We start from the raw sequence: 12,054 nt of genomic DNA, 5'->3' as shown, positions 1-12,054 counted from the left end.
ATGCCAGTAAAACCCCCTTGTAGGGGGACATTAAACATTATTACGGCAAAAACTCACTTTACACCTTTCCAGGCCGACTTTAGTTGCAAACCACTCTAACTTTACAACTTGTAGACTGATCAATTAATAGAAAACGTGTAGTGGTGGTGATGAGGTCATGCGACTGCGGTGTGGTTCGTTTGTAGCCCAACGTTAACTTTTCACTTCTGGAGATTATATTTATACTTAAACATCATTAAAGTGTCATAAATTTGTGTATATAATCCAAAATCCAGTTTTGAAATGCTGCAGGTTTTTTGTGGAGGGCACCAGGTTGATACTTTACTTCCTGGTTAGCTTCCATAAGTACATCATCCCTGCAGCATCTGACAGCTAACTGGCCCACAACTCTATTGTGTACTAATGTTTATATTGTTGATTCGTAGCTAGAATTGTCGGCAAGACTTTCATCAGGAATGGTTGTTTTTTATTTAATATTGACGGGACCCCTCACTGCAGGAATTACAAACAGTGTGTTTAAACCTACATTAAAGATTAAGGCTGGTGAGATTCTGTTTGAAACAAACACTATGAAAGGACCGAAACCAACATTAGATTTGCCTTACTCAGACATATTTTCTGTTTCTGTGATATATCTTGTTCCTGTTAAACTTTTGAAAACACATCAATCACTGGCTGACATGCTCCTCACATAATGGGCATTGTTTAATTTAATCCCACACACTCTGCTGCCAGAAATGCCAGAGCACCAAACTAGCAGCTGAAAGTTGTCCCCAACAAAAGCACTATTTACTTCTTTTAAAAGGCTTAAAGAAACATTTACATATTTGGCTGCAATCATTGGATTTGGAGCTGAGCAGCACAGACAGGCTTGGAAGGAGTTGGAGAGACTAAGTCTCTGTTGGTTTTGGTTCTTTCGTGGGATTTGCGACTTTATGGATTAAGAATAATATTCAGCTGTTCGGATCAGCTCTCAGATCCTGAGGTGGGCCGGTCCAATGTAAACTGGTTGGTCCTTGTCAGCACTCAGGCAACACATTTCTGAATTAATTGCAGCCATTTTATGACTTGATCCACGCTGTAATAATACAATAATAAATATGTCGTTACTCATTCTGTGTTGCTATCCAGCACCTTTCCTTCCCGTCTGTGCAGCACCTCTGCTCTCGGGGCTGGCATCAGTTGAGGATCCTGGGCACGAGGCCTGGCACTCCCGCCTCCCCCCCTGCCCACAGTGTAGGAAGATTTAATGGCTCATGTGCCACGGCATCCAGCCCTTACTGGCTCCCTCTGCCTCCGCAAGGCTGGGTGGGTAAAGGGGGATCGGGGCAGGAGGAAAAGAGGAGAGAAGACTTCCATCTCTGCCAGGACTCCTCCTCCTCCTCTCGCCACAAGTGTGTTGTGAATTATCTTCTCTCTGTCTTTCTCTCCCTAAGCCTTTAGTTATCCCCTGCTACTCACCCTCTTCCCATTAAACACGTATAGATCTTCATCTGTCCACAATGCTTTCATGAGGCCCGCTGTGAATCCGGCTCCGCAGCACAATTCATCTCACTTGTTTGGATAGCTAATTCTTTTTGATGAAAATTGCCCTCTCTCTCTCTCTCTCTCTCTCTCTCTCTCTCTCTCTCTCTCTGTCCCTGCCTCGCGCTGTCTTCCATTCTCGCTCTCCCCGACTGCCAGAAACTGTGTGGTTAATGTTTGCGGTAAAAAGAAACAAAAACAGCCGTAATTGATAATGAGAGTCAGACTCTGCAAGTGAGGATCGCCTTTTTTTGTCCCCTCCGTCTCATCAGCTCCTCGGAGTGACAGCTCTGCCAAGACAGACGCTTACCAGGCTGGATGTCGAGGGATGGAAAACCCATCCACAGGGTGCCATAGAGTGTAATTTCCTAATGTCATGAAGTGTAACTAGCACATTATGTTGGGCCGTTTGGATGAAATACTGCATAAACGCGAACAATGCCAGCGCTAGAACAAAAACACACTTTCACATCGCTCGACTCCTTCAGCTTGAGTTTGAAATGTGTTGAAGGCTCCTCTCTGTGTTGTAAACATGCATGGCGAGGGGAAGTAGTAATTATTCAGGGGATAACTATGGCTTTGTGCGTGTATGTGGTTGGAGGTTGTTGAGAGACCTCACAGTCACACACGTCTTTATCTGTTTTTGTCCCACTGAGTGCAATCACTCCGAACACAGATATTTTTTTTATTTTTTATTTTTTTCATTTTTTATCAAAGCCACGCCACAGTGGAGGGGAATTATTTTTAGATTGCCCTGATAAATGAGGGGTTTCATATATCTGGATGTGGTCGAGGGGGGAAGAAGAGTGAAAACGTCGGAGAGAAAAAAGGAGAAAGAGTCGAAAAAAGAAAAGCTGGCAGAACCACAAAAGCTTTTAAGACAACATGTGAAAAATGTGCAGTTCTTTAACAGTTAGCTTGTCATTTTTATTTGCCTCTTCAGATGGTGGCAGCGGTTGTCTTTCAGGCGGTGCCAGCTGGGATTGGCTGCTGGCTAGAAGGCGCAGGCCTGGCCCCGGGTAGCACTCTTATTATCATCACCACACACTGTAATTCACATGTCAATCACGGCCCGGAGCAGTGCGGGGTTGAGGGGAGAGGGGCTGGTTAGAAGGGGCCGCCGACTAGGGTGATGGACCGGGCGGGGCGGGGGCTACGCGCTGAATACTTCCAGCAGGCCCTAATCGGACCTTTCATCCCTCATCTCTGCAAAATGAGCCTGGATAGGGGTATGATTGGTTATACAGGGCTGGCCTGAACTGAAGAGGGAGGCTGTGCTGGACTGGCTGCTGTAGGGATCCGACTGACCTCTGATGGAAGGTTAAACTGTCAAACCTTAGCCAGTCCGTCCTGGCTCGAGTTAGACTCTTGCTGGGGCTGACAGGATGATGAACAGGGCAAAGAATGAGAATAGAGGAAACAGTGTTAATGTAGCAAGAATTCGGGGTTTGAAAGCTCGAAAACAGCGACAGAGATGAAAATGTCCGTGAAGGCTGGAGAACTTTTGGTCGAGGCAAAGAAACGGTGTCCACGAGAAATGTTTTGGAATGATTGATTGACAGTTGATTTTGCTTGAGATGTCTACTGTGTGATCTACTCCAGATTTGGGCAGGTTGCACCATTCAAATTTAAATTCAAATTTAGCATAATCAAACTACTGTGAGTGGTGGTCATTTGTAGCATGGGTTTAAAGTGTAATTTGTAGAATATGGTCAGAATTCGAAGGTAACTCCAAAAACCATATGATGCAGCATATTCCCAGGCATATTTGCTAGCTGTCCTTGGCAGTAACTAGCAAACATTAGCTAATTAGTTCACAGCTCAGTTAGCCGAGAAGTCTGCAGGCCTTGAGTTTGGACCGGGAGCTCGGATAATGGGGTGGAGATGGAGTCACCATAGGCAACCGGGCCCAGCTCAACTGGATATGGCCTCCTGAGGTGAGAGTTAACATGGCTGGACACAGCCTCCAACACCAATGGAGGTCAGCTTGACAGCCGGGAGAGGTGTACACAGGAGAGAGGCCCCGGAGAGTCGGACATCAGCAGCAGGCAAAAACAAAATGTAGAGCTGGATTATTTTCACATTTCTGAAAATGTGACTGTGGTTAAGACGAACCAAGACTGTGTTGTTGAGTTCTATTTAGATTATGTCCAGTTTGAATGATGCAAGTTGATGAAAGAGGAAATTAAGATGTCTTAGTTTGGTAAAAGAGAGAAACCATGTTACAGAAGGCGCACTGCTGTGTTTTGTATTTAGCAAGGGAAATAAACCTAAGAGTTATTTCCTGACATATTGTGAGTTTGTTAATGTTAACGTTCACGTCGGTTCAAACAAATCAGCTGATTCTGCTTGTCTAATGGAACGACGGCTAAATAACATTCAGCGTTTCAACAAAACCTCAACAACCAACTTCAGAAAAACAAAAGGACCTCTTTGATTCAGACCGTAGCTCACACCAAGAATGGGCTAGCTAGAGTCAGTTAATAGGAGTACTTGAGACACAGCCAGCTTAGCCAACTAGCTGATGGCAGCTAGCAGCTGTTATTGGTTCCTGGTGGTGAAACCAATGTCATCACCAGTGACGCACTGTGACCCAACACCTGCAGACATGAAAATCCACGTACATGTTAGTGTTTTTGACACCTAGTTGTAAGATGGAGAAACTAATTAATCCTGCTCCAGCACCGCTGAAAAATCAGAAACATTCAACATCTACATCAACATCATATTCAGATTGTCCTCACATGTGCAGCGAATAATTTTCACTTTTCTGACTTTATTCCCACACTGAGAAACTCTCTGCAGCTCCGTGGAGACACTATAATTTAAACTCTGCCGAAAATGGGAACTCAAAAGTCAACATGCTATTTCAATCAAAAGCCCAGTTCGAGGCCCATCATCCTGCCTGCCAAAGCGTGGTGTAACTCACACACAAACACACACACACGCCGAGAGCTCGGCTGCCAACGTGTGGTTTGCATTCACGATGCCTTAATGCCTTGTGGTTAGTGCTCTATCAGGGCCATGAGAAATGATTTATTAGTGGCTCCCGCCTGTATTTATAGATAATGAGCCTCCGTCAGTGTTAATAAAGAGATCCATTCTCAGCCTGGATACACGGCACCTCTTTAAGGGATTACTGTCACTGCTGAACAATAGCCGGTCCTCCAAACACAGCTTTGTGGCGTTTGTTCTGAGCAGTGAGTAAAAGTGTATGTACGTAGGCTGCGGGAGGGATGGAAAAGAAAGAAAAAGAAACAATCTCTGTCTTTCTTAAAACAATCTTATTTCTTTAAAGAAACACATTTATCTTTCCAGAAAATTACTTTCCTGTTATTGTGTCAAAGTTTTCCCGTCAAAGCTTTTCAGGCTCTCCACTGATCCGACTTTATAGAAGCTGGTGTTAGCAGTGACCACTCCTCATTTGCTGTGGTTCAGATGTTGGAGGAGAGCGAAGCAGCATGAATAAGTGTTTCCCTCTTTTGTACTTTTATCTGTCTACATGTCACTCACTTGTACGGCTGTGTGTGTGTGTTTGTGTGTGCAGTGTGTGTGTGTGTGTGTGTGTGTGTGTGTGTGTGTGTGTGTGTGTGTGTGTGTGTGATGATGATGATGAGGATGAAACGGAGAAGTGGAGACACATGAGCGCTCTGGCAGTCAAGTGTGTTTGTGTGACATCATTCTGTCTCCCTCTGGTTCCAATCAGCCCATCCTCCCCCGTTAATGACACCTGATAGATTAATGACTGATAAAGAGTGTGTGTGTGTGTGTGTCCATGTGTGTGTGTGTGTGTGTTTGGTAGGGGCCCACAGAAAGCCCGCAATCAGACGGCTCTCAAATTAGCGCTCCATAACTACATCCTGACCAGGGCTTAGACTTTGGAAGCGCAGGAAAGTCCTTTCAGACAAACACACACAGGCAAACACACACACACACACACACACACAGGCTATCACTTTCATCCACAGTAGATCACATCACATTTGTCTTCTCTCTGGCATGGTGAACTTTGACATGGTGAGAAATGGGGGTGGTGTTGGGGATGTCATCAATTTTAGCAGCTTACTCCTATTTCCTTCAATCCTCCCCCGCTGTCAAACACACACACACACACACACACACACACACACACACACACAATCACTATACCAGTACAAAATGATGCTTTTAGGTATTATGGGTTTTATGAAATCATTATCCAGCCCTGTGGAGGCCACACACGCAGCAGTGACCAAACACAGAGTTGCGCAAATGTGATAATCCACAACTTTTTGCTGGATGGACCTCAGGTTATTTTGTTTGTAAGTAATAATACAAATAATAATGACGCTATTAATTTATGTCTGCATGAGTGCAGAGTTACACAAATATGATAAGATGTGGTAGTCCTACATACAGAGACAACAGCTGAGGCAGATTTTAAGACCAAGGCAACCACTAGACAGGGTAACATTAGCCTTTAAGCTATAACTCATTACATTTGTTAGGTTTACAATATGGGACAAATAATTAAGAGTTTGTTTCAGACAGCGTTTCACTAAGTTTAGTGTTAAGTGTCACCTGCTCAACAACTCAAAACTCCACGATTTTTATGTGTGTCTGGGGAATTCATCACTGGTATCAAGTTACAGGGACTGTGAAATTTGACAGTTTAACTGTAATAAGAATATTTTACCTCTTCAGAAAATAGAAAATAGTGTAACGGATGAAATCAGTTGTCCAGCAATGTGTGCTCAGAAAATGTCACAATTCACATTTGTATAATCAAAATTGCGAACAGGTAAATGGCAGACGACAAGGAATTGACAACAAAAGACAGGCAGAGGAAAACACCAAAGTAATACAAGAAGTGAGGACAAACCAGAAAACTACTAGGGACAAATCAGGAACACAGGGAACACACGAGGACCTGGAAAAAGGCAGAGGAGCACAGGTGACGCATGGACGAAACAGGGCTGACATGAGGATGAAAACAGACGAACTAACATAGAGTAAAGTAACAACACAGGCTTAAACACAAAGTAAACTAAAGAGAGGATGAGGTGCGCACATGGAACAGGGCAGTGCTAACACAGATAATGTGAGACAGGTGTGGTGGGAAAATCAGACTGGGGAGGAAAACAGGAGGGAGACAACACTGAGAACACAGGTGAGCGGGAAGTAGGAAGTGACAACAGGACAAGACAATAGGATATAACTACAAAAACAGGAAATTTAACCATGATATTAAACAAAGGACAAATAACACAAACTAAATTTATCAAGACATAAGTTGCATGAAAAACATTTAAATAGAAAGGAAGTCTCAAATCCTAGAAATTGTCCTGGTTCACTCTCCGTCTTCCTTCTGTAATTTTAACTTGAATCCACTGACTAGTGGCTGTTTTTTGCTGTGTACCACTACTTCACCTATATACCCACTTGAGAACTTTTCATTACACTCGCAGTTTTATACTCGTTGTGGAGCAGTTGGTACAAAAGCATTTTTGGTCAGTGGCACTTCAACAGAAGTTGCTGAAGGACAAGGGAGTCAGTTTTCCTATCCTATCCCAGACTGGGACATGAACCAACAGCCTCACAAACACCGCCTCCCTACCCTCTGCAGGCTACTAAAACCTTATTAGGGGCCTTTTAGAGTCCAGCTGGGACTGTAGCCTCATGGCTCTCAGCCATCAGAGTTTCAGTCTGTCAGTTCTCTGTTGTACCCGCTGCATGATGTGAGGGTAGTTTCTCTCTGAGCTCAATAAAGGAGCTGGAATAAAAAGCCTTCAAATGACCTTTGTCTCATGATAGAAGAAAAATACAGATGAGTGTATCGTCCTCCAATGGAAAGGTGCTGTGTGTGCGTGTGTGGTTTGTGTGTGTGTGTGTGTGTGTGTGTGTGTGTGTGTGCTTTCTGCTCCTCCTGTGAACCTGACAGAGGTGACGTCACTGAATCTGGAAGTGATTCGACCAGGCTATGATGCTATTGGCCATGATTCAGAAGAGGGTGCGCATGTGTGTGAGTGTGTGTGTGCGTGCGTGCACGCTCCACCAACGCAAAGTCAACATGGTCGAAGTGTTCATGTAGCACTCTGGAGCAGACTCATGATGATGAGGTAATTTCCCCAGAGTTTTACTCTCGGGAGCAGAACAGACATGCATCCATCCCCATCCTTCCATTCTTCTCTCTACCCTTTCATCCTTCTTCTTCATCGTTTTGATTTGTCCACTTTTCCCTTTCTGCTTGCACCAGTTACTTACCTTGAGTTGTCCTCCATTACATACACGTGTCACCCACCTTTGTCTTTGCTTCAGGTCACACCTTTTGTCTTCTCTCTCCCCCTGCGCTTCAAAAATAATCCGTTCATTCCTCAGTATTTGTCTGTTTCTGTCTTTTCACCACCTCTTTGCTACTTTAGACAGACAGACTGGCACCAACATTAGGTCACATATTGAGAGAAAAACACCCATTCCTCTTGGATGCAGTCATATAAAACTCATATTCCACGTTACATCATGTGTTATTTTATCCTCAATTAATGACTTCAACAACCCTAACACAAGTGTGTTCAAATTCAATGTGTTTGTAAGAAGATGTGTATCAGAAAATAATTTTAATCAGGGTTTACTTTCAAGATGGTATACATATGTACATCAACATGCAAACTTGGAAATAATTCATTTTCTAAATTTGCATCGGGATGAATGTAAACAACAACAACAAAAACAAGACGATGATTATAATATAGTCGACATCTTCACATTTGTTTCGACATGTGGGTAACACTGTCCATCAACTTCTACTGTCTGTGAGCACCAAGCATCAATGTTAAAAACACAGAGTCCACCTCCTCTGCTCCCACTAAAGTCCTGCTCTCTGTCAGATCAGAACACGGCCCGCCAAGTAAATGCAAAAACTTGATCTGGGATGTTGTGTTGGAGACAGGTTTCTGTAAAGATGTGGGCATGACATACTCTGGTAGCGGCTCTCCATAGGTTCAAACTTATCAGAGGTATAACATACCAGGAAACTAAGTGGAGATTTATGTTTCACTAACTGAAAGTTGCAGTAGCTGTTACCATTTACACACAGTAACATGATAAATTTTAGGGTATTGGTTGATAAATGTAAACCAGCACTTGATAACTGTGGTGAAATGATAATGGAAAAAATTAAAAGAGTACAATAAGTAAAAGTACATCTCGCTAAGTAACCAAATAACGTCAACTAGGTTAACATAATGGATAATAGTCCTATGGTGTGTACCATTTACCTCGGCAGTTGGAAGCTGGAGCTGGGAATTCAGACACAAGTTAACAGTGTTCCAATCCAACAAGTCGTACACACAATTCTAGTCAGGTTTGAGCGGCATTTGCATATACTATTATGAAAGCAACAAGTCCACAGATAGAAGCTGGACAATGATGTGTTACAAAGCTAATTGAGTGTGCTGGAAAAGCCGATGTTAGCTTGCTGACATTGATAATGTAAACTGAAAATAAAGTTACATTTCACAACAATAATTTAACATACTTCAAACTTCAAAAAGCTTCAAAAACTGATATTTTTGCTGTGTAAACAAACAACACCAGCTAGATTGGCATAAGGAGTCATAGACTTAATTCAGATTCTGTTTACCTTAGAAGTAAGAAGTCAGAGCTGGGAATAACTTCATGCCCGAGTTGACCATTGTCAGCCATTGATAGCAATCCCAATTGACAACAATCCATTATAATGTATTGTGTGCATACAAACACCAGAGAAACATGTCCACAGATAGAAGTTGGACAGTACTGTGTGAGACTGATTTAATGGAACACATATAAGACATAAGTGCTGGTCAACAGCATCTACAGCTTTCTGTTAATGCAGCAACCAGCCATCTTGGATTTTAAACTCAGGGCTGCTGTGATGCGTTCCAAGAAGGAAATTTGACTTCAGGAGACTTTCGAGTTGATACCGCTGACGTGGAACTAGGAAATTCCGACTTCCCAGTTCAAATGGAGTACAGTACACATACAGTGGCATTCAAACAGGTTCATTTAGATATAGCCTGGGTTGTATAGTATCGCTAAGATCAATTTTTGGAAGCCATAGACTAAAGTGACTCTCTGGTTGTTTTGTTGACTGCTTTTCTTGGACTGTGTTGCTAATATTTCCTAGCTAACGATCACACAGTATTTAAGGCTGTTGTAGCTACGACATGTCTGAGGTTTTAAAGGTGCAACACACACTAGCTAGCTGAGAACTAGCCAGTAGTCTAGTTACTGAGAGCGTAAGAGTAAGAAGGTCAATTCCCCCCAAGGCTTTAACCCAAAACATTGGTATTGGACGATATGGGAATCGCCTTCTCTACCTTCAAGGCTCTCCACACAGACTTATGAATATCCCCCCCCCCCCCCCCCCCACCAGAGCTCCTTCAGCATGAAATTATTACATTTCCCTGAGGTGAGCCAAGCTGAGAGGATGAAGACAGGCAGGCAGACAGGCTGTGCTATGGGAGAGAGAAGGTAGCCTTTAGAAGCTGATACTCACAGGAAAGACTCATTTGTCACCCTTGTCTCGGAGCCATATGTGATTGCCAAAAGTGTGTGTGTGGTGGGGCAAGGATCTCGAGAGTGTGATGCACGCTGATTTTGGAGGGGGAATCTGAACGGGGCTTTGAAGCAGCATCACTGCTCTCCGCCACATGTCTACCCATGAGCTCTACTCTTGTGTTCCTCCATCTCTGTCTGCTCCCCGTCTCCCCCTCGCTCTCTCTCTCTCGCTCTCTCTCTCTCTCCCTCTCTCTCTCTGACCACTAAATGTTCTCCCACTGGAGGCACATGGTGATTATGGTGGGTCCACATGAAGACATGTCAGTGACGTTATGAAGCACTGAGCAGTGTCTAACTTTTTTGGTTCAACGCAACTCTGTGGCCAGCTGTTACCATAGCAGTTTTGGGTCTGTGAGTGTGTGTGTGTGAGTGTGTGTGTGTACTGTATGTATGGCTTGGGAGAAGTGAAAGGGACAAAGTCATTTGTCACTTGCGGCTTCAGATGTCTGGTATTGAAATTGATGACAAATCTATGAGGTGTGTGTCCGTGTGTGTGTTCACATTTGTTGGCCTGTGTGCGGGTGATGTCATGCATGAAAGCGTCTTTTTCTCACACTTTACGAAGCCAGCCGTGCCCCTGCAGACCTTCACAGTTTGCTGACATTGCAGGCAATGAGTGTGTGTTTGCCTATACACATATGTGTGTATTTTTTTTATTGTTTTCCTTGGACGTACGTTGCAGACCACAGGGAAAACACTGGCATGCAGGCTCCATCATCCACGCCTGCCATCCACCATAATGACGCCCGCCGCCTCTGTGTGCCTGTGCACAAAAACAACGGGCGTGTGTGTGAGTGTGTGTGTTTTGCTCTTTTCAGTCTGAGCGGCTCAGAAATCCTACCTTGCAGGCGTGCTTGAGTTTGAGACGTTAACTGGATCGACGGCGAGTTTAATCTGCCATTAATCAGCTCCACGGAAAACTCACTCAAGCATCAGACACTGTAGATTGCTCTCCCTCTCTCTGTAACTCCCTTCCCAGTCATCACTTTACTTACTCCCCCAGAATCACTCCATTACACCCCCACCTGCCCCCACACTTCTACACACAATCATCCTTCGCCCACTGCCTTGCTTTTCTGCTCTTCCTCTGTTGTGTGATGTTGAGAAGCCCTCGGGATTAAATCTAAGTCTTTTGTTTATCAGCTCAGCTATTACTGCTAATGCTGGCTCTCCCTTTCTCCTGCTGCATGTATGTGTGTGTGTGTGTGTGTGAGTGTGTGTCCACGCATGCATGTGTGGGCAACCCTCTCAGATCAAACACAGCGTAAGACGAGCTCATAAACAAGCCTTCAGGACCACTTAGGGTTTTCAGGGAGAGTCAGTTTTGGGGAGGGGGGTTAGGTACAGAAATCAGCTGCTCTGTTTATGTACCTTTCAGTGGTGATTACCGGTCCAATCTGTCTGTTTAACAGAGGAAATATCAGAGTGCGTGTGTGCTCGTGTGTGTGTTTGTGAGACTCGGAGATGCATATGGTACAGTTGCAGTGCGGAGGGCTGGAGAGATGCCACAGAGTTGTGTGGAATTAGAGCTCCGGTGCAGAAGTACGTGTTTATTTACTCATACGTTCGACCTTAAGTGAGTCAGGAGAGTGAAAGCAGGAGGAAGCAGAGGACCACCACAGACCAGAGGATTGAGGATATGTGTCAAACACATGGCATGGACTTGGCACCGGCCTGTGTTTCCACACAGCGCAGGCAAGGCTGTGTACTGAGTGGGCAGGTAGTACCCAGCCCGAAGGCGGGGATGTATTTACAGAGGCACTCTACAAAGATGAATAGCCTACTTTATGCACTCAAAATATCACTTTCATTACAAATTTGAGTCATCTTTCTGCCATGCGCTGTGCAGAATATGCTCGGTAACAGGAGACAAGTTTAATTCAAAGTTGAAATAGTTCAAGTCTTGTGGTGTTAGGCTCAGTCTAATGAATGGTAGCTGATTTGTCCTGA

This window comes from Sparus aurata, chromosome 18 (assembly GCF_900880675.1).
Source record: "Sparus aurata chromosome 18, fSpaAur1.1, whole genome shotgun sequence".
Lineage (NCBI taxonomy): Eukaryota > Metazoa > Chordata > Actinopteri > Spariformes > Sparidae > Sparus > Sparus aurata.
This window is presented reverse-complemented; position numbering follows the sequence as displayed.